Here is a 24,486-nt window from a genome sequence, read left to right as displayed (position 1 = left end):
CCAAAGTTACTTAGGTTAAGTCCTTTTTCCCCCAAATCCTTGAGTGAGATTGTATCACTTTTCCAATATAGTTAGATTAATTTCTCATAAGTCTATATTCCATATGGGAATTTCCTAACATCTTGGTTAATGTTGTTTTTCTTTTGTTTCCAATTTGTATACAATAAAAACTCACTCTGGCCCACAATTTTATAGTTTTCCTGCCATTCAAATTTTTTAAATAAATCCTTTATTTTAAGATAATTGTAGATTCATATGCATGAACTTGTGAAAAATAATACAGTCACTTCTTGCATACACTTTACTTAGCTTCCTTCAATGGTAGCATTTTGTAAAACTATCACACATTATGACAATCATAATCTTGACATAGATACAGTCAAGTTATGGAACATTTTTACCACTCCAAGTATCACTCACATTGTCTTTTCACAACCACACTCACTTCCCTCCTGCTCATTTTCACTTAGTTACACTAGGGACCCCTATTCTAGTCTCTGTTTTTGTACTTTTTTATTCAATAATGTTATGTAAATGGAATAATGCAATATGAAACATATTGAGATTGGCTTTTTTTCCTCTATAATAATTCCCTTGAAATTCAAGTTATTGCATGTGTCAATATTTTGTCCTTTTAATTTCTGACTATTCCATTATATGTATGTAGGAAAGATTGCTTATTTGCCTATCAAAGGACATCTGGTATCATTCTAGTTTTTTGGGATTAATAATAAAACTGTTGAAAATATTCATGCACAGGCTTTTGTGTGAATATACATTTTAATTTCTCTGGGATAAATATTTTAGAAAGTAATTTCTGTGTTAATAGTTGTGTATTTAGTTGTTCAAGAAACTGCCAAACTGTTTTCCAGAGTGTCTGCACATTTTACATTCCAAACAATAATGTAAAACTGAAAGAACACATTTTAGAACTTTGTGTTGTCATTATTTTTTTTATGTTAATCCTTCTGATATGTGTATGCTATATATAACTCAAAATATTCCACAAAAAACTGGTAGAAATTCAACCAGTTGAATTTATCAACAAGATAAAAAAAAAGTCAATGTATAGAAATCTGTTGCATTTCTGTATACCAAAAATGCAGCAATAGAAAAAGAAGTTAAGAAAACAATCCCATTTACTATTACACCAAAGATAATGAGATATCTAGGAAAATGTCACCAAAGAGGTGAATCACCTCTACTCAGAAAACTATAAAACACTGGTAATTGAAATTGAACACAGAAATTGAAGATGACACAAAAAGTTAAAAATATCCCATTCTCATGGATTGGAAGAACAAATATTGTTAAAATGTCTATAATACATAAAGCAATCTCCACATTTAATATAATCCTTATTGAAATAGGACCAGCATTTTTTGCAGAGGTGGAACAAACAACCCTAAAATTTGAATGGAACCACAAAAGACACCAAATAACCAAAGCAATCTTGGAAAAGAAAAGCAATGCTAGAAGAGGCATCACCATTCCAGCCTTCAATTTATATTACAAATCTGTAGTGATCAAGACTGTATGGTACTGGCACAAAAAGAGACACAAGGATCAATAGAACAGAATAGAAAATCCAGAAATGAACCCACAACTATACAATTAGTTTTCAACAAAGCAGGGAAGAATATCCAATGGGAAAAGAACAAATGGTGCTGGAAAAACTAGACATCTACATGCAAAATAATGAAACTAGACCAATTTCTTACAACCTACACAAAAATAAATTCAAAATAGATTGAAGTCCTAAATGTGAGATTGGAAACCATTAAAATCTAGAAGAGTAGACAGGCAGTTATTGCTTTGACATTGGCCATAGCAACTTCTTTGTAGATATGTCTCCTGAGGCAAGGGAAACAAAAGCAAAAATAAACTACTGGGATTTAATCAAAATGAAAACCTTCTGAAGAATAAAGAAAACAATCAACAAAACTAACAGGCAATCTTTGAAATGGGAGAAGATATTTGCAAATGACGTATCTGATAAAGGGTTGGTATCTGAAATATATAAAGAACTTATCAAACTCAACACACCCCAAAATGAACAATCCAAGTTAAAAATGAACAGAAGGCATGAATAGTCATTTCTCCAAATAAGATGACTGACAGACACATGAAAAGATGGTTACCATCACTCATCATGAGTTACATACAAATCAAAGCTGCAATGAGATAGGGGAGGGGCCAAGATGGTGGAACAGCATGGAAGTTCACATCTCTCATCTCTGAAATGCAGCCAGATCAACACTAAACCATCTTGCATACTTAGAAAACTGACTTGATGATTAACACAGCAATCTGTACAACCTGAACCACAGAGCTCAGCAGGTACATGCAGGAGAGGTGAACTGGGAGAGAGAGAAGGCATGGAGGGCAGGGAGCTATTTTTGCTTGCAGAGAGAGTTTGGATACAGGGGGAGAGTATTGGAAAAGCACCCCCCTCAAAAGCAGCTGGAGAGAAAGAGGAAGACTGGAAACAGCCACAAGGGACTGAACAAAAAAGGGAGAAAGGAGAGGGTCTAAATTCCATTAAAACTCTATAAACCGGGGGAATGCAAGAGTCTGAAATTCTTCAGTTCAATACCTGGTGGTCCTCTGCTGGGAAGGGTGAATCTCCAGGAGCAGAGTGTGAGGTCTCAGGGGTTCTTGGGCCACACAGGGAATGGCAGTTCCCTAGTGCAAGGACATTGGTAGAGGCTGTTTGACCTCCCCACAGGCAAAGGTCCCAGTGAACCCTAGAGAACAACCACATTTGCTGGTGTTGGAACGAGAACATTAAGGGTGAAGCTTGGCACCAGATGTGTGTTGTGATTTACCACAATCCCTAAAACACTGCTGCTACACAATAGCACAAACTTTTTCTGGGGTGGGCTGGTATCCAGTCAGAGTCTCTGGGCATTGGCAGCAGCATAGTCTCAGAACATTCCTGGGGGTGGGCTGGCACTTGGCCATTGTTCAGCGAGGTCCTCCCTCAGAGAGTCAGAGCAGGTCAAAGCCACAGTCCCTCAGAAGCGAGGGATTGGGAAACACTGTCCATCTGAGATAAAGCTCAGGAGGGATGTGCTGCCTGGCAACATGACGGCTTGATCATGGACAGTGTAGAAGCGGGGAGTGGATGGAAGCCAGAGAAAGGAGGGGTGCTTGATTGCACAGAGTTCTGATACTAGAGACTGGGTAGCTGGGTGATGCCATTTTCACCCTTCCTGCACATATGTATACATGCCTCCATGAGCCAAAACAATCCACTCCAGTAAGTTAAGCAGCACCATCTAGTGGAGAATGGACTGCTACACTAAGCCCCGTCCAACTGGGCCAAACACGTTCTTGAGGAACACCACAACTCACTCCTCCTGCTTAGTTAATAGACTATAAAGTGCTTCATAGTTTGACTTTATAGGAAACCGGATGTAATTTCAATCATATTACATTCTGTTCACTGGTCCATCTGTTCAATTTTTTTTCTTTTTTCTTTTCTTATTCTTGAATACAGAAAGAGAAAAACTTTATTTTTATTTTCCATTTCTGGAAAAAAGATTTTTTTCTACTTTAATTTTAATTTCTTTATTTTTTTCTACTATATTTTTACTTTTTGGTAAATTTTTAAAATTCCATTTTACTTTCATTTCATCTTATTATATTTTATTGTATTCATTTTTTCAAGTTTTCAAACGTTTTCCTTTTTTTTCTTTCTGTTTTCTTTTCTTATCTTTCCTTTTCCTTATATTTTCACAAAAAGATTTTTTTCTACTTTAATTTTAATTTCTTTATTTTTTTCTACTATATTTTTACTTTTTGGTAAATTTTTAAAATTCCATTTTACTTTCATTTCATCTTATTATATTTTATTGTATTCATTTTTTCAAGTTTTCAAACGTTTTCCTTTTTTTTCTTTCTGTTTTCTTTTCTTATCTTTCCTTTTCCTATTTTTTCTATAATCTATCAAGCTTCCTTCAGCAACCAGACCAAAACACACCTAGGATATAGTCTTCTTTATTTGATTTTTTTTGTTTTTAACTTTTAATTTTTATTTATTTATTTATTTTTACTTCATAAATTCATTTTCTTTCCTCAAAATGATGAAATAAAGGAATTCACTCCAAAAGAAAGAACAGAAAGGAATTAGAGCCAGGGACTTAATAAACACAGATACAACCAAGATGTCTAAACCAGAATTTAGAATTATGATAATAAGAATACTATCTGGGGTTGAAACTAGATTAGAATCCCTTTCTGTGGAGATAAAAGAAGTAAAAGCTAGTCAGAATGAAATTAAAAATTTTATAACTGAGCTGCAATCTCAATTGGATGCCACAGAGGCAAGGATGAATGAAGCAAAGCAGCAAATCAGCAACAGAGAGGACAAACTTAAGGAGATAATGAAACAGAAAAAAAGAAGGACACTAAGGCAAAAGAGCATAATTTAAGAATTGGAGAACTCAGTGACTCATTAAAAAAATAATATCAGGATCACAGGGGTCCCATAAAATGAAGAGACAGAAAAAGGGGTAAAAGTTTTATGTGAGCAAATCATAGTGGAAAACTTTCCTAACCTGGGGAAAGACACAGACATCAAAATCCAGGAAGCACAGAGAACTCCCATTAGATTCAACAAAAACTGAATATCAACAAATCATATCATAGTAAAATTCACCAACACTCAGAAAAGGAAAGAATCATGAAAGCAGCAAGGGAAATAAAGTCCTTAACCTACAATGGAAGACAGATCAAGTTTGTGTAAGGATAACAAATACTTGGAGTCTAAAGAATATCCTACTAAAGAATAAATGTGCTTACCAAGAAGTTAAAGAGGAAATTCAAAAGTACATGGAAGCCAATTAAAATGATAACAACACATCCCAAAAGCTCTGGGATGCAGCAAAGGCAGTCATAAGAGGGAAGCCTATGGCAATCCAGGTCTTCCTAAAGCAGGAAGAAAGGTCTCAGATACACAACCTAAGCTTACACCTTAAAGAGCTGGAAAAAGAGCAGCAAATAAAACCCAAAACAGCAGAAGACAGGAAATAATAAAGATTAGAGCAGAAATCAATGCTATCAAAACCAAAACAAACAAACCAACAAAAAAAAAAGCAGTGGAGCATTTCAATGAAACCAAGAGCCGATTCTTTGAAAGAATTAACAAAATTGATAAACCCCTTGCCAGTTTGATCAAAAATAAAAAAAAAGGAAAGGACCCAAATAAATAAAATCAAGAATGAAAGAGGAAAGGTCACAACAAACACAGCAGAAATACAAACAATAATAAAAGAATATTATGAGCAATTATACACGAATAAAATGGGCCATCTGGAAGAAATGGTCAAATTCCTAGAAACATATGAACTACCAAACTGAAACATGAAGAAATAGAAAATTTGAACAGACCCATTACCAGGAAAGAAATCAAATTAGTAATCAAAAATCTCCTAAAAAACCAGAGTCGAGGCCCAGATGGCTTTCCAGGGGAATTCTACCAAACACTTAAAGAAGAGTTAATACCTATTCTTTTGCAGCTGTTCCAAAAATTGCAAACGGAAGGAAAATGTCCTAACTCATACTATGAAGCCAGTATTACATTTGTTCCAATACCAGACAAAGACCCCACTAAGAAGGAGAACTACAGACCAATTTCCCTAATGAACATGGTTGCAAAAATCCTCAAAAAGATACTAGCCAACCAGATCCAAATGCAGAGAAAACATTTGACAAAATACAGCATCCTTTCTTAATAAAAACCCTCAAGAAAGTAGGAATAGAAAGATCATACCACAAGATCATAAAAGCTGTATATGAAAGACCCACCGCTAATATCATCCTCAATGAGGAAAAACTGAGAGCTTACCCCCTAAGGTCAGAAACAAGACAGGGATGTCCACTCTCACCACTGTTATTTGACATAGTATGGAAGTCTTAGCCTTAGCAGCAGACAACACAAAGGAATAAAAGGCATCCAAATCTGCAAGTTTCACTCTTCACAGACGACATGATACTCTATATGGAAATGCAAAAGATTCCACAAAATAACTGCTAGAACTGGTCCATGAATTCAGCAAAGTCGCAGGATATAAAATCAATGTGCAGACATCAGTTGCATTTCCATACAACAATAATGAAGCAACAGAAAGAGAAATCAAGGAATTGATCGCATTTACAATTGCACCAGAAACCATAAAGTACCTAGGAATAAACCTAACAAAAGTGAAAAATCTATATACTGAAAACTAGAAAGCTTATGAAAGAAATTGAAGAATACACAAAAAAACTGGGAAAACATTCCATGCTCCTGGATTGGAAGAACAAACATTTTTAAAATGTCAATACTACCCAAAGCAATTTACATATTCAATGCAATCCCTATCAAAATATCACCAGCATTCTTCACAGCGCTAACAATCCTAAAATTTCTACTGAACCAGAAAATACCCTGAATAGCCAAAGAAATCTTGAAAAAGAAAACTGAAGCTGGAGGCATCACAATCCCAGACTTCAAGATATATTACAAAGCTGTAATCATCAATACAGTATGGTACTGACAGAAAAACAGACACTCAGATCAATGGAACAGAATAGAGAGCCCAGAAATAGACTCACAAACATATGGTAAACTAATCTTTGACAAAGCAGGAAAGGATATCCAATGAAATAAAGAAAGTCTTCTCAGCAAATTGTGCTGGGAACACTGGACAGTGACATGCAGAAAAATGAACCTGGGCCACTTTCTTACACCCCACACAGACACACACACACACACACACACACACACACACAAAGAAAAAAAAAACTTAAAATGGATGAAAGACCTAAACATAAGACAGGAAGCCATCAAAATCCTGGAGGAGAAAGCGGGCAACAACCTCTTTGACCTCAGCTGCAGCAACTTCTTACTCAACACATTTCCAGAGGCAAGGGAAAGAAAAGCAAAAATGAACTATTGGGACCTCATGAAGATAAAAAAAAAACTTCTGCACAGCAAAGGAAACAATCAGCAAAACTAAAAAGCAACTGACAGAATGAGAGAAGATATTTGCAAATGATATATCAGATAAAGGGTTAGTATCCAAAATCTATAAAGAATTTATCAAATTCAACACCTCAAAAATGAATAATCCAGAAAAGAAATGAGCAAAAGACATGAATAGATACTTTTCCAAAGAATACATCCAGATGGCTAACAGATATATGAACAAATGCTTAACATCACTCATTATCAGAGAAATACAAATCAAAACCACAATGAGATACCACCTCACACCTGTCAGAATGGCTTACGTTAATACCTCAGACAACAACAGGTGTCGGCGAGAATGCTGAGAAAGAGGATCTCTTTTGCACTGCTGGCCAGAATGAAAACTGGTGCACTCTGGAAAACAGTATGGAGGTTATGCAAAAAATTAAAAACAGAACTATCCTATGACCCAGCAATTACACTACTAGGCTTTTATCCAAGGGATACAGGTATGCTGTTTCGAAAGGGCACATGTACCCCCATGTTTATAGCAGCACTATTGACAATGGCCAAAGTATGGAAAAAGTCCAAATGTCCCTCAATGGATGAAGGGATAAAGAAGATTATATATACACACACACACACACACACACACACACACACACACACACACACAATGGAGCATTGCTCGGCAATCAAAAAGAATGAAATCTTCCCATTTGCAACTACATGGATGGAACTGGAAAGTATTATGCTAAACAAAATTAGTAAGTCAGAGAAAGACAAATATTATACGATTTCACTCATATGAGGAATTTAAGATACAAAACAGATAACCATAAGGGAAGAGAAGCAAAAATAACATAAAAACAGGAAGAGTACAAAACAAGAGACTCTTAAATATAGAGAACAAACAGATGGTTGCTGGAGGGGTTATGGGAGGGGGGATGGTCTAAATGGGTAAGGGGCATTAAGGAATCTACTCTTGAAATCATTGTTGCACTATATGCTAACTAACTTGGATGTAAATAAAAATAAATTATTTCATCAAAAATACTAAAAAAAAATAAAACCTCAAATAAAGAAAGAAAAAATAGAATAGTATAGTGAACCAAAAAAAATTGTGATGAAATACAATTTCACACCGTCAGAATGGCTAAATTCAACAACCCATGAAACTACAGGTCTTAGAATGTGGAGAAAAGGGAACCCTCTTGCACTGTTGGTAGAAATCAAACTGGAGGAGCCATTCTGGAAAACATTATGGAGGTTCCTCAAAAAATTAAACATAAAACTACCCAATGATCCAGCAATTGTTCTACTAGGTTTCACCCAGAGCATACAAAAACACTAACTTGAAAGGATACATGAACCCTAATGTTTATAGCAGCATTATCCACAATAGCCAAATTATGGAAAGAGCCCAAACATACATCAACTGATGAATGGATAAAAAAAAGAAATGGTCTATATGTAACGGAATGTTACTCAGCCATAGAAAAAGAATTGTATTTGCCATTTGTAATGACGTGGATGAAGCTAGAGAGTATTATACTAAGCAAAATAGAAAAACAAATATCACATGATTTCACACATATGTGGAATAAACAAGCATAGGGAAAAGAAGAGATAGGGACTGGGAAACCACAAGAACTCTTACCTATAGAGAAATAACCGATGGTTACCAAAGCGGAAGTAGGTGGGGTGATGGATTAAATAGGTAATGGGGATTAAGGGGCTCATTTGTTGTGATGAGCACAGGGCATTGTATGGAAGTGTTGACTCAACTATATTGTATACCTGACTAATAACACACTGTATGTTAAGTAATTGGAATATAAATAAAAACTTTTTTAAAAACTTAAAAAAATAACTTATGTTAAAAATTAAATAAAAAATAAATAAATTACAAATTCAACTTTCTTTAAGCTATGGGAATAATCACATTATCTCTTTCATAGTGTGTATGTTCTGGTAATTTGTGCTTTTTAGCAATTGTTCCATTTTGTGTACATTACATATTAATATATGAAGAATTTTTTATAGTATATTCTTATTATTCTCTTAATGGCTGCAGAGTTTGTTTTGATACCCCCTGTGTCATTCCTTTTACTGGTAATGTGGTAATGTGTGTGTTCTCTCTCCTTATTGCTTCCTCCTTCCCTTCCCCCCCCCACAGCCTTTCTCTCTTTAACACACACACACACACACACACACACACACACACATTAGAGATTTTCAATTTTATTCATTCTCCAAAGAGTCAACTTTTTGTATAATTGATTAATTTTATGTTTTTTTTTCTGTTTTTAAATTTCTTGAGTTTCCCTTTATTCTTGAAGGAGAATTCAGAAATTGAAAATAATTCTGGGGTGGGGGGCATCTCGGTGGCACAGTTAGTTAAGCATTCAACTCTTGATTTCAGCTTAGGTTCATGAGCTTGATCACTATGTGGGGCTGTGTTGACAGTGCAGAGCCTGCTTTGGATTCTCTCTCCCTCATTCTCTACCCTTCACCCACTACCACTGTCCGCCCCCCTCTGAATGAATGAATGAATGAATGAATAATAAATAAACAAACAAATTTTTAAAAATTCTGGACAGTTTTTTTTCTTTTAGTGCTTAAAAAAAACAAACAAAAAAACAAAAAACAACAACAAAAAAAAACCATGTGCCATCTCCATCTGGTCTCCACAGGTTTCTGATGAGAAACTTAGTGTCATTCATTTTTTTTTCTTGTTGCTTAAATGCATTATGTGTGTGTGTATTTGTGTGTGTGTGTGTATGTGTTTAGTTTTCAGACATTTGACTAGATGTTTGCTGACATAGATATCTTTAGGTTTACACTGTTTTAGTTTTATTTATATTTTTGAACAAGTAGGTTAATATCTTTTGCCAAATTTGGAAATTTTGCAATCATTATTTCTCTGTATTTATTTTTGGCTCCACACTCTTTCCCCTCTTCTTCCTCCTGTGGACCTGATCATAGAAATATTAGATCTTTTGTCACAATCTCACAGGTATTTGAGGTTCTGTTAATTTTTTAACTATTTTCCTTCTTTTGTTCAGGTTGTAATTTCTGCTTTTCTATCTTCAATTCCCTGATTCTGTGTCATCACCACTTTCCTGCTGAAGTCACCTACCAAGTTTTTTGTTGCGACTATTGTATTTTTAAATGCTAAATTTTTTTTTGTTCTCCTTTATATCTTTTTTTTTCTTTTCTGAGACTGTATTTCATTTGTTCCTAGAATGTTCATAATTGTTTGCTAAAGCATTTTTATGATGACTGTTTCAAACTTTTTGTCAGACAATTTCAACATCTCTGTCATCTTGGTATTTGGATCTGTTGATTGCCTTTTATCACTCAAGTTGAGATTTTCCTGGTTATTTATATTATAAGTGATTTCAATTGTATCCTGTTGACTTTGGATAATATGAAACTCTTGATCTTATTTAAATCCATTTAGCCATCTTTTGATGCCACATTAATGAAGAAGAGGTCACTACCTGGGTCCTGCTTAGGTGGGGGGTAAAATACCAGGTTTTTCACTCTGCCTACTCTAAACTTTGGTGGGGAGAGATGCACCTCATTACAGCTAGACAGAGGTAGGTGTTCTGCTTCCCCACTAGGTCTCTGCTGGTATCACACTTTCTGGGAGAAAGTGCCTTGTTATTGCTTTCCATTTGACATACACTGATACCATCGTGGAGTGATTGCCCTTATTGCTATCAGTCAGAGTTGTCAGTCCCAGCTTCCTACATGACTTTTTAGACACCACCCTGATGGGTGGGCCATTTTTGTTTGTGCGCATTGGCATTTCTCAGATGAATTTCCTCAGCACATAGTCTGTAATATACAGAGCAAAAAAAATACCCAAAACAACTCAGTACTTTATCATGCTTTGGTTCCTGAGTCCTCTAGCCAATTTGTCTCCTTCTCTCAACTTTTAAGCCTTTTGATATTTATCATATCTATAATGCCCAGTGTTTTCAGTGTTCTTGAGAAAGAAGTAGGGAGAAATATGTTTAATCAGTCTTGTCCAGGAACCAAAAACACTAAGTCAATTTTGATTCCCCCCCCTCATTATGGGGTGTGATTTTCTGCTTCTTTGCATTCCTAGAATTTTTTATTGGATGTCAAATATTGTAAATTTTGACATTTTGGGTACTGGATAGTTTTGCATACCTATAAATACTCTTGAATTTTCTCCCCCCAGCCTTTCCCAGGACACAGTTAAGTTGACTGGAAACAGTTTGATTATTTTATGGCTTGTTTTTAGTTCCCATAGAGTGTTGTCTCCACCCAGTTTTTATCACTATTGAGACAAGAACCTTCGTTGTACTCTGAGACACCATTAGTCACAAGATTTTCCTACCCTAGCTTTTGAGAACAAACACTGTATTGGACCCCATTTAAGCTCCAGGCACTCTTCCCCCTGATTTTTTCAGATAGCTCTTCCCCAGGCCTTGGATAGTTTCCTCATATGCAGGCATTCGCTGATCATTATTCAGGTTAACACTGGAAGGTAGCCTTTGTAGATCTCTATGCTTCTCTCTGTGCATCTCCTCTTTGGTACTCTGCCCTGTGAACTTAGGCTGCCTTACCTTCTCTTGACTCTCAGTTCTGTTGAATCAGGGAGACAACCAGTTTCTTCTTGGTTCTCTGTCTTTGCACTGTGGGCCAAACTCTTTCTCCAGGTGGTAATCTGGGACAACCTTAGGGATGGCGTTGTTGTTATTGTATCCCCAACACCACCATTTCTCAGGAATCACTGTCCTTCAATGCCTTATTGCCCATTGTCTTGAGAGTAATTGTTCCATTTAGTTTTCCTGTATTTTTAAAAGATGTTTCAAGAAGGAAGATAAGTCCAATTCCAGTTACTCCATCTTGGTACAAACAAAAGTCTTAAAGAAGGATTTTTAACCTTGGACAGAATACCCACCACTTAAATATTAATAGAGCAGCAGGCATCATAAATGAAGTACTAGGCACTCAAAAGAAGTTCACAGAGTCCAGAATGTCCTCATAGCTCTTCACACAGCTGGGTCTCCATTGGAATGCATATCAACACTCAAGCTGGTATATGGTAGGGACAAAATTCTTGATATTAGGAATTTAACTTTCTGGCTATGTAAAGATAAAAAGAATAAAGAACCTCAGTGTAGATGTTTCAAGTTGAGGGATTCATTTTTTCCAGAGAATTGTATATCACGGGGCATTCAAACACAACTTGAAAATTGAGATCAGTTGGAGTAAGTTTTTAAGGGATAAATTGAGGGGTGTCTGGGTGACTTATTTGGTTAAGCACCTGATTCTTGATTTCAACAATTTCAGCCCAGGTCATGATATCACAGTTCCTCATTGGGCTCCATGATAAAAGTGTAGAGTCTGTTTGGGATTCTCTCTCTCTCTCTCTCTCTGCCATCTTTCCTGAGGTTCCGGCCCACCAGAGGGGATCTAGGCGTCCTAACGTTCTAACAGTCACCTCTTTACCCTGGGCCTGTGTAGTGATTTCATGAGTTCTAAGCCAAGACTGAAGTCTGAAGGGACTTTCCAGTAAGAGAAAGTATGAGGAGTCAAGTGGGAAAGAGGGTCTAAACAGGACTCACAAAGAACAAATAATTTTTCTGCCTCCAGAATACACACTTTTCTCCAAAACCTGAAATCTACCTTTGGATAAAGTCTTTCTTTACGAAGAAAGCTGACTTTTCTTGATTTTTCCAGATTTCTGTTTGTTCAGCTTCTTGTTTGAGTGGGGGTGAGGATAAACACTTTGATTTGAATAACAAATCCTAAACATAGGATTATTGTGAAAATTCAGGAAGCTAATCTAAAAATCTTGCAACAAAATGGAAACCCACTATATGCTCAGTTGGATTTTAGCCAAAGGGAAAAGTTTCATGAAAATATTATTCTACATTTTTCCCAAGATGAAAATTTTCCAAAGCTATGAGGTTTACAAAGTAAAATAGTAATGAACCCACATGATGAACTTCCCATTTCTTTTGCTTCTGGAGAATTGACAGGTACCATACTACACTGTTTATAGAGTGTAGTCAACCAAGACACCTCTAACTTTCCAGAGAACTCTAAATCTTGGAGTAAGAGAAAGAAAAATTAAAGTTGCCACCTATCCCAGACCAGCTGTACCTCCTCACTGCCAGATTATTCACATAGAATGTGAAAAATATTGCCAGGCTCCCGGGTTCTCCATCTGCCACCAGCTCAGCACATGCTTGTGTGGAAGCTCCTGGCAGAGTCCATGATTTTCTACACTTTTCCATTGAGATTACTCTCATTCTAACCAATGCCCTTGCTTTAATCCTGGGGATCTATGTGCTAAAGCCTCATATACATCTTGGCTAATGCTTTACTATAGTGGCCTAGAAAATCAAGACAGTTCAAAAACTAGGCCATATATTATTTGTACAGGAAAGTGACTTGCATATATTGCTATTTGATATTTCTAGTTACTTCTATCTGTACATAAGCTTCACTTCAGTTGAACTCCTTTTCTGGCCCAAAGTTCACCCTTAACTATAATCTATTCATTTCCATCCTGCAGTATGAGGTGAGAGGCTCTAGCCCCCACACCTGGGGCAGAAGGGAAGAAGTTTCTGCAGATTCACTGACCAGATCCCCATCCCTGTTTTCATTATAGACACAGCACTACAGGCTCTCCCACCCACATGCCATCTTGGCATGGCAGCATTCTGTCACATTCATGTAGCTCTGTTTTGCCAGCTTTGGACATATATACCTGAGTGCAGTTTGGCCTGATGAAGGGGACCCACACCCTGGTTCTAGACACACCTGGTTCAAACCCAGTTTCAACCTAAATAAGTGATTCTGGCTAAATAACATACTCTCTCAAATCTTACTTCCTTTACCAGTTAAATAGGGATAGTAAAATGAATTATTATGGATGGTTTTGAGGATTAAATGAAATAATATGTGCCTAATGGGTATAATGCCCAATAATGTTAATTTCCCCTCTAAACTAAGTATTGAAGTCAATTCCACTTTGCCTCACAACTCCAACAATTGGTGGCAGCTGCCCAACTGTTTGGCTTTGAAGGATCCTCAGGCCTGCATATGGATCCTTCAGGAAAGAATGTACATTTGCGTGGCCAAGGGGAAATGTAGGATGGTGCCTGACTTTTGCTCAACATTCTACATAAGACCATCCATTCACTGAAGGCAGACCCCAGTGTTTACTTAACTGTGCTCCTTACCACAAATCAAATTGTAGTGACTTGTGTTGGTTGAATCCTTGAAAGAGTGAATGATGTTTGAATGGATGGGTGGATGGACAGATGAGGAGACAATGTGTGAATGAATTAATTCTAATGCATACTTTTGCCTGTCTCTGACACTGGGAATTTTTTTTGCCCTGCTAGATTCTTGTCTCATAATGCCATCCCATGTCATAAACCAGATTTTCCTATGGAAACTTTTTATTGGCATCCTGGGTTGTGTCTGTCCAGGTGTTGTCAGCTCATGGCCTTGTTTCTAGGACCAAAGGACACTTATAAGAGATGACCTTTGGTAACAATAACCTTGATGCTGCTGATGATGAGTGGCACCATTTCTTCAACCCTACCACATTCTTCCTCCACATAGACATTTTATCTCAACTGTCTGCATGTAAGAAAAAAATGATGAAACACTTCATTATTAGAACTATATCCAGACCCCAGCTAGACTAGCAGGAAATAGTGAGTTTGGCTTAAATAACATCAGCCCAGTGGCTCCCAACTCTAATCTAAACCAAGCTGGTGATTATCAAACCTACTTGGTGGTGGTGGTAGGGGGGAGGGGTAGTGTGAAAAGTAAGTCTTCCTTGACACCATCTATGAAGATTCTGATTCTCAGGATCTGTATGTTCAATAAGCTCCCAAGTGACTTAGACACATGACAAGCACCAGAACTTGCTCTATTTGTACCTACCAGCATGAAAACACTAGTTTCAGGATGGGAGAAACTTCCTCCATGTACAACAGGGCCTACTTGGAAGTCCACAAACAAATCCCTAGGGATAACATGAAAGGTCAAGGCAATTCCAGCATCTGACACCAGCTGGTAATTCCTACACACTCTTATCCCTCAAGTAGGTTTGAGCTGGCTACCTTATTGTGCCTTATTTTGGTCCTCACCTGTGGCATTCAGATTATACTACTCAGGGGGATAAATTGCTCATATATGAGACTCTGTATTTACATGTTAATTTTCTTCTACACAAGGGAGTCTGTTTCCTGCACTTTCCTTCAATATGGATATTTCTCTTTTGATGAATTCTTTCCCTGGGACTTACTATCTTTTCTGCCTGCATATATCTCAGAGACCCACAGTAGCAGAAACACACCCAAAGAGAGAATATTTTTACAAGCCCTGGGGCAGTAGCCATAATAAATTACCTCATCTTCTATCACAGTTCAATATTAGAACTCAGGACTGGAATTTTTATATTCCTTTATTTGGCTACACAGTAATAGGGCTCTACTTTGTATGTGACTATGGTGAAGCATATCTGGTACCCTCAAGAAGATAGTAATGTGTCCAAGCAGAGATTAGCAGGTCCCAGTGTTTAGAGATGAACACAAGCTACTAACTCGAAGAAGTGACATGAGTCAGGACTAGGTCAGAGAATGGGTATAGTACATGGAAACTTGCAAATCAGCAGAACCTGGGAATAAATAGCTATTGGCTCCCTGATTACAGAGGGAGTGGGCATTATATAATGAATGCAGATGAAGCCCTGGTATGGAGATCCATTGTGAATTGGTGATGATGGCAAGATCAAACTGGAGACCTGGAGGTCCTAGCATGGGGTAAGACATCAAGGTGAATTTTGGCAGATGCAGGCTGGCATCCTTTAGACTGGTGTGAACCTACAGAAATCATGGTAGGGGCAACTACAACAAAGCTTGAAAAAGGGCAGGTCTAAGGGTAGGAAAGTAGGGCAAGAGGAGTATGAGCAGAGTCTCAGCCCTGGGAATGGCTTTCTTGGGCAAATCTTTTCTTTCAGGAGGGAATTGAAGCATGAAATTGGACCTGATGTTCTGGGCAGCATTCCACCATAGAAGCAGGTTGAAGAATCTGAATACAAAACTGGGAGTGAGCTATTCCTTATTTCTCCCCTTTGGTATCAGCATATCATGTCTTAGTCCATGTATTTACTTTTAACTTCTTTCTGTCAACCACAAGTAGCACATAGTGGGGTCTTGCACTTTTTATTTCAATCTTCCCATCTCTGCCTTTTAATTGGGGTAGTTGGGCATTTCCATTTAATGCAATTGTTGATATGCCTAACTTGAAATCTAGCATGCTGCTGTTTTTTTTTTATCTTTGTATCATCTATTCTTTATTTTTTGTTGTTTTTTGATTCACTTTTCCTTCTTTTTCTGCCTTCATTTAGATTTAGTATTTTTATGATTCCATATTATCTTGTTTGCTGTCTCATCAGCTATAATGTCTTGTTTTGTTACTTTAACAGTTGCTTTAGGGATTATAGCATAAATCTTCACTTCATCACAATCTACCTTTAAGTGATATTGTAACATTTCATGTGTGGTAATCAATAATGTACTTTCATTTCTCCCACCTGGACTTTGTGCTATTTTTGTGATGCATTTTACTTTTACATATGCTATTAACCCCCCAAAAATACATGGTTATTATTTCTGTTTTATCTTTTAAAGAGTTTTTAAAAACAGGAAGAGAATCTCATTCATTTACCCATGTACTTACTATTTTCAGTGTTGTTAATTTTTGTGTAGAGAGCTATGCTGTCTTCTAGTATGCTTCCCTCTACCTAAAAGGCTTATTTGAACATTTCTTGTGTAGCGTCTGCTGGTAATGGATACTTTTTGGTTTCATGTATCTGAAAAATATTTTATTTTACCTTAGTTTTCATAGGATATTTTTACTAGATATGTAATTCTTTAAAGATATATCTTCTTCTAGAACAAACAATCTTAAAATTTGTATGGAACCACAAAAGACATGAATAGCAAAATAAATCTTGAAAAGAAAAGAAAAGCTGGAGGCATCACAATTCCAGGCTTAAAGTTATATTGTAAAACTGTAGTGATCAAGACCTTATGGTACTGGCACAAAAACAGACACACAGATCAATGGAAAAGAACAGAAAATTCATAAATGAACCCACAACTAAATGGTCAACTAATCTTCAGCAAAGCAGGAAAGAATATCCAGTGGAAAAAAGACAGTCTCTTCAACAAATGGTAATGTGAAAACTGGACAGCAACATGCAGAATAATGAAACTGGAACACTTTCTTACAACATAAACAAAAGATAAATCCAAAATGGATTAAAGACTTAAACATGAGACAGGAAACCATCAAAATCCTAGAGGATAACAGAGGCAGTATCTTCTTTGACATCAACTGTAGCAACTTCTTACTAGATATGTCTCCTGAGGCAAGGGAAACAAAAGCAAAAGTTAACTACTGGGACTTCATCAAGATAAAAAGCTCCTGGGGGCGCCTGGGTGGCGCAGTCGGTTAAGCGTCCGACTTCAGCCAGGTCACGATCTCACGGTCCGTGAGTTCGAGCCCCGCGTCAGGCTCTGGGCTGATGGCTCAGAGCCTGGAGCCTGTTTCCGATTCTGTGTCTCCCTCTCTCTGCTCCTCCCCCGTTGATGCTCTGTCTCTCTCTGTCCCAAAAATAAATAAACGTTGAAAAAAAATTAAAAAAAAAAAAAAAGATAAAAAGCTCCTGAACAACAAAGGAAACAATTAAAAAAACTAAAAGGCAACCTTCAGAATGGGGGAAGATATTTTCAAATGATATATCTGATAAAGGGTTAGTATTCAAAATATATAAAGAACTTTTCAAACTCAACACCCCCCAAAAAAAATCCCATTAAAAAATGGGCAGTAGACAGGAATAGATATTCTTTTCCAAACAAGACATACATATGACTAACACACACATGAAAAGATGCTCATCACTGATCATCAGGGAAATACAAATTAAAACTACAATGAGATATCACCTCACACCAGTCAGAATGGCTAAAATTAACAACACAGGAAACAGCATGTGTTGGTGCGGATGCAGAGAAAAAGGAACGCTCTTACACTGTTGGTGGGAATGCAAATTAGGGGAGCCACTCTCGAAAACAGTATGGAGGTTCCTCAAAAAGTTAAAAATAGAACTACCTTATGATCTAGCAATGGCACTACAAGGTATTTATACAAAGTATACTGATTTGAAGGGATACATGCACCCTGAAGGGATACATGCACACCTATAAACATAGCAGCATTATCCACAATAGTCAAATTATGGAAAGAGCCCAAATATCCATCGACAGATGAATTGATAAGGAACATGTGGTGTGTGTGTGTGTGTGTGTGTGTGTGTGTGTGTATACACACACAGTGGAATATTACTCATCCACAAAAAGAATGAATTCTTGCCATTTACAATGATGTGGATGGGACTAGAGTGTATTACGCTAAGCAAAACAAGTCAGAGAAAGACAAATACCATATCATATGTGGAATATCACTCATATGTGGAATTTAAGAAACAAAGCAGAAGAATTTAGAGGGAAAAAAAGAGATAAGCAAACCAGAACACAGATTTTTAGCTACAGAGAATACACTGATGATTACCAGAGGGGAGGGGTGTGGGGAAGATGAGTGAAATAGGTGGTGAGGATTAAGGACGACACTTGTGATGAGCACTGGACGTTATATATAAGTGCCAAATCACTAAATTCTATACCTAAAGCTAAAGTTACACTGTACATTAACTAACTGGAATTTAAAAAAATTTTGAAAAAGAAAAAAAAAATTAAAACAAAGATATGTCTTCTTGATTGCATTGCTCACAAAGTGAAATCGGATTCTAACCTTATTATTATAATTACTTTTTTTCTCTGCACTTAAGTTTGTCTCCTGCTGCAGCTGCTTTTAAGGCGTTTATTTTTCTACTGTTGGTTATGAGCAATCAATTATGATGTACATTCATGAAGTTTAGTTTTTATTTTCTTGTGGTATGTTGATCTTAGATATGTAGGTTGATAAATTTAATCAAATTTGGAAATGTTTCAGTCATTCTCCCTTCAAATATTTTTACCCCTCCCTTTTGCCCGTCACACATCATGTACCTTTTCTCTTTCAGTGGATCCAACTCCATTGCATTAGGCTGCTTGCAGCTGTCCCTCCATTCACTTACACCTTTTATATTCTAGAATTTTGTTTCTGTTTCATTTTGCAGTTTCTACTACTATTTCTTCATGTTTATCAATCTTATTTTTCTGCCATATTTAATGCTATTAATCTCATCCAGTCTAGTTTTCATTTTAAGCATTGTAGTTATAAACTCTATAAATTTAATTTGGGTATTTGTAATATCTTTCATAGTTCTATGTAACATTTTATCATACGAAATACAGTTAGGATAACTGCTTGGCAAACTTGTCTGTTAATTCTAATATCCATATCAATTCTAGGTCAGTTTTGCTTGGTTGATTTTCTAAGTCATTATTATAGATTTGTATTTACTCAATTGTTTATGTCCTGGATAATTTTTTATTGGATCCAAGATATTGTAGATTTTACATTTTGGGTTGCTGAATATTTATTTTATTCATATAAAATATGGTGGTGATGGTGTTGGTGGTGGTGTATGTGTGTGTAAGTTACTTTGGTTCTTTCTTTTCTGTTAAGAGTTGCTACAGGGACATCTTGTGGCTTAGTCAGTTGAGCCTCTGACTTTTGATTTCAGCTCAGGTCACAATCCCTGGGTCATGCGATCCATGCCCAGAGTGGAGCCTACTTAAGTTTCTCACTCTCTCTGTCCCTCTCCCCTGCTTGTTTTCTTTCTACCAAAATAAAACATTTAAAAAATTAAAACAATCATTAGAACTGGAGCAGTGCTCTGTCTGGGGTTCATGATTCCTTACCACTAAGACAGTATCTTTCTGAGTTCTCTACTCATTGTCCTGTGAATTATGCGTCTTCTGATTTGGCCTGAGGGACAGACATTATCCCCAGGTATTTGTTGGCATTGTGTCCTCTCATTTTTGTGGGTGGTTCTTTCACTGTTTTTGACTAGTTTCCTCACATGAAAATTATTCAGTACTCTGCTGAATAATCAAGTGGAACCTTCCAAAGATATCTATGGCTCTCTTTCTGTGTGGCTCTCTCTTCTGTGGTATGCTGTCCCATGAACTCCAGCTGCCTTGGTTCCCCTGGACTCACAACACTATCTCATCAACTCAGGGAGACCTTCCTATTCTTTCTCTGCTCCTCCTTTTTCTCCTGACACCAGGAAACTCTCTCAAGGCAGTAAGATAGAGCAATTGTAGGGCTCATTTCATGGTTTTGCATTTGCTATGGGCCTTTGTCCTTTTCTGCTTAGTGCCTTATGCCTTAAACATGGTTACTTAGTATATTTGGTGCATTTGTTGCTGTTGTTTCTGATGGAAAGATAACTCTGGCTCCTGTTACTCTTCTAGGCTAGAGGCAAACGTCCCAAAGCATCATTTCTACACTGTAATTCATGTATGTTTATGTGCCACTAGAACACTTCAGCTAAACTCCCACTGAAGTTTATGTTCTATATCCAAGTAACAGCAGGATTTATCATTCACTTAGCATCTACTGTGTGATAGACATTGGTGTATTATTTCTAATTCTTATGGATGGCTCTTTTATTTAAATATTCTTATCCTCACTCTACTGATGAGAAAACAGGTCCTAACAATGTTAACAATATGTCTGTAGTAGGAGTTAAAAGGTGGTTTACCTTGATCACTGTAAGTGTGAAACCACGTCTCCTCTCCTACTTTAGGTTGCCTAAGTTGTGAGGAAACAGTTTCTGAATACTCTGTGCCCAGTAGCATAGTATATCAACTTTAAATCAAATTTCCAGTAGTGTCCAAGTGGACTCCAAGACAGAATTCAGGCTTATCAAGGAAGACATGCCTAGACCCTTGCTGCCCATGACATACCCTTGATATGGTGCAGACTAGAGGATTTTTCTCCTCATTGGCCTGGGACAACGGGAGCCACACACAGCTCAGGTGCTTCTCTGCAGGACACAGGAATGCTTAGTAAGGCCTTTGGTGCAGCTACCAGATTCCTGGCCTCCATTGCCCTCTGATGTATCTGTTTCTGTCAGATGAAAGTCAGCTGTCCTCAATGGACAGTGCATGCCACATTCCATGAGCTGAGCTGGTGAGAAACAATTAGTTTCTGCCCAGAATGAGATGTGTAAACATACCAGGTTTTTGAGATTACTATAATCAGGGAAAGTCTCTTCCCCTCTTCTTGCCTTTTCTGTGAGTTGATTGCCTATGAGGACACTGAAAGATGCTCTAGACAATTTCTGATGACAGCAAATGGTAACCAGCTCAATAGAAGAGCCACAGGACCTGGGTGGACCTCTTTTAGGGAAAGAACTCTGGAGGAAATACTAGTGGATCAAGCTCTCAGCTTGGCCTCTGAGTCAGAACTTCCTGTCTGAATATAATGGGATGAGTGCCTGTCTTGCTCAGTTTGTTCAATGGCCATGAAGTTTAATGAGGGTGTTTACCTATTCCATTTATTCTACAAATATTTAGTGATTTCTATGGCTTTTTAAGCCCTGTGAACATATAGGAAAAAAAACAAAGTTGTGTCTCTCATCTGTGGAAGCTCACAAATGAGTGAGGTAGGGAATCAGGAAATTTACTGTATTTTGTAATGTGGTCTGAGCTACATAGCATGTGTGTAGTGACTTTCCAGCAGCACATAATGAACAAAGGGAGCCCTGGGAATAATATGGTCATCCAAGGATAACACTTAAGCAGACTATGGAAGTAGTTGTAGTTAGCATGATGACGAAGCTAAGGCAGAAGTATTAGGTCATACAAAATCCTAGAGGCTCCCCCAAAGCTGTGACATGTGCATATACAGGGGCCTCATTTCCTTTCCTTCTTTCTTTCCATCTTCATCATCATGTTGGAAATAGTAGCATGCTCATATTCCTCTCGATGTAGGAGAAAGCTGCAGAGTCCTCAGCTGAGTGCAATATTGCTAATTCAAAAATGGAACTCACAATCTGTCATGGCTATTGTATCACCGGAGCTTGCTTACCAGCTGTTCCTGTGTATATCCAGCCATTATTGATTTCATTATTTGCCTTTCATTGTAGGATTTTGTTCTTTTGGCTCACATAAAATTAAGATATTTATAGGAAGAAGGACCTGAGAAATCATCTCTTTCCCCTTTCTCTTTGCAGGAAACTATCCTATAATATCCTTGTCAGACTGTTACACTGCCACAGCTTGAGTCCCTTCCCTAGCAAAGATGGGACTCACTATTTCATTGAACCACTTCCTGGTGAGAAAATTTGGCTCATGGAACGGCAATTCATTTGTCCTACTTCTGGCTTTGGGGATCATAAAGGATATTTTGCACTTTTTTCCTACATGAAAATCTGGGAGACATCAACAGGATTTTGTTCAACAGCAATTTATCAAATGTCAGTGACTTGCCAGGTACTGTGCTGGGTGTGATAGGTATCCCCATAGGACAGTGGGTAGTGCATGGAAGGCTGATCTTCATTATTTAAGGTTTGCTAACTTTTCTGTTCACCCACCAGGCACTCTGGTGCTCCTGTCATATCACTTAGAGCTTCACTGACTTCAGACACAGCTGCAGTAGATGGTTCCCAGGGAGCTCAAACTCACTTCTTGAATTATGTCTTCTTAACTTTTCATCCAGGATCTTCCCAAGATTTAGGGGTTCTCTGGATAGGCGAGAAGTGAGTCCAGAGGAAGATGCCTGTGGGTTACATTCACTTAGTGAGAGCCAGGCCAGTGATTAGTGCTTTCTGTCCTTACTTCCAAGGGGGTGGATTCTAGAAGGCATTCTTTTCATTTTTAATTTTTTTTAACATTTATTTAATTTTGAGAAACAGAATGAGAAAAAGCGTGAGCGGGGGAGGGGCAGAGAGAGAAGGAGACACAGAATCTGAAGCAGGCTCCAGTCTCTGAGCAAGAGGTCAGCACAGATCCTGATGTGGAGCTCAAACCCACAAACTGTGAGATCATGACCAGAGCCAAAGTCAGACGCTCAACGGACTGAGCCACCCAGATGCCCCAGGAAGCATTATTTTAAAATCATTCCTTCAGCCCTCAGCAGCCACCTCACTAACACATCCTCATATCTCCTTTTTCTTCCTGCATCTCACTCTCCCTTCCTGAGGTCACTTCTCAAATAAACCACATCTAACCCAGTCTCAGACTTTGCTTCCAGGGAACCCATGGAAGGAAGGGAGGGGCTGTATAACCACATCATTTCCACCCCCTGCCCCATCAAGTCCCCTTCTCCATATGCACCTGCCTTAGGCCATCTCAGGTCAGCCCTCATCATGGGTGCCTTCTGAACTCTGTTCTGTGCCAGTTCTGAGGGGTATTTCTCTGCCCCTCAGAATCCACAAGGACTTATTGTCAGCAACATTACTGAAAGCAGATCAGTGTCTCAGCACCAGTATAGTTGTCATATCTTTCAACCTTATTCTTCAGTTAGTCATGATTTTTATACATGTACCCTTTGCACACACCCATAAAAAATACTTATTAACAATGTGACCATAAGGGATCATGTGCTGCAGTGCCTTCATTTGGAAAATAAAGTGATAAAAAATAGCTTTCAGGATTGTTATATGAGCCACACACATCTATAGCCACTTAATGTGCCCAGCCCAGTGCCTGGAAATCATTAACACTCCTTTCCTTATATTAACACCCTTTATACCCTTCTTCTTCTCATATTTAAGGCCTGGAATGATGTCTGTATGTTGGCATATTGCCAATAATACCCCTAATTGAAATGTGTAATTGCAGCAAATTTTCATCATTTTTAGAAGACAAAAGAGGATCTGTGGAAAAGGAGGAAACAAGGATATAAAGGTGTTTGAAGTTGGAGGCTGCCTAATAGTCCTCCCTTCAGGTTCTCAGATCCTTGCCAGATATTTTCAAATCAAAACCAGAAAACTGCTGCCTTCATCTGTGAAGTAGTAATAAAAATAAATATTAAACATTAAAAATCTGATAATGCCCATTAAGTCAACATTTTCTACACTTATAAATGAGGAACTGAAGATTAGAGAAGTTAAGTCACTCGCTCAAAGCAACACAGCTTCTCAACTTATCTGCCTTCAAAGCCTGTATTTCTTCCATGTTGAGTGTTTCTTGGTAGATTTCTCAGGCCCAGAATTGGCCTTTTCTCCTTGTATATTTATTGCAGACCATGGCATCGTGTAATCAACACTGAAAAGAGAATTTCTGGCACTCCTTTTTTCATGCCAAGTGTGGTAGTATTTTGCTTGGCCAATTTGGGAAACTTCTATGTTTCTGTTTTATGGGCTCCATCATTGATGGGTGCCTCTGAGCTTGGTTATCCACTCGGTTTTGTGGGCTCCACTTCATGAAAGGAGGCCGTGGCAAATCTGTGCTGTCATTTGAGGTGTAGGGTGAAGCATGCTGGAAGTGACTGCAGTGGGC

The sequence above is a fragment of the Lynx rufus genome, unplaced genomic scaffold (assembly GCF_022079265.1).
Source record: "Lynx rufus isolate CCGP_SWC_20201006 ecotype Redwood Valley unplaced genomic scaffold, mLynRuf1.p SCAF_2, whole genome shotgun sequence".
Taxonomy (NCBI): domain Eukaryota; kingdom Metazoa; phylum Chordata; class Mammalia; order Carnivora; family Felidae; genus Lynx; species Lynx rufus.
Note: the sequence above shows the minus strand (reverse complement) of the source record.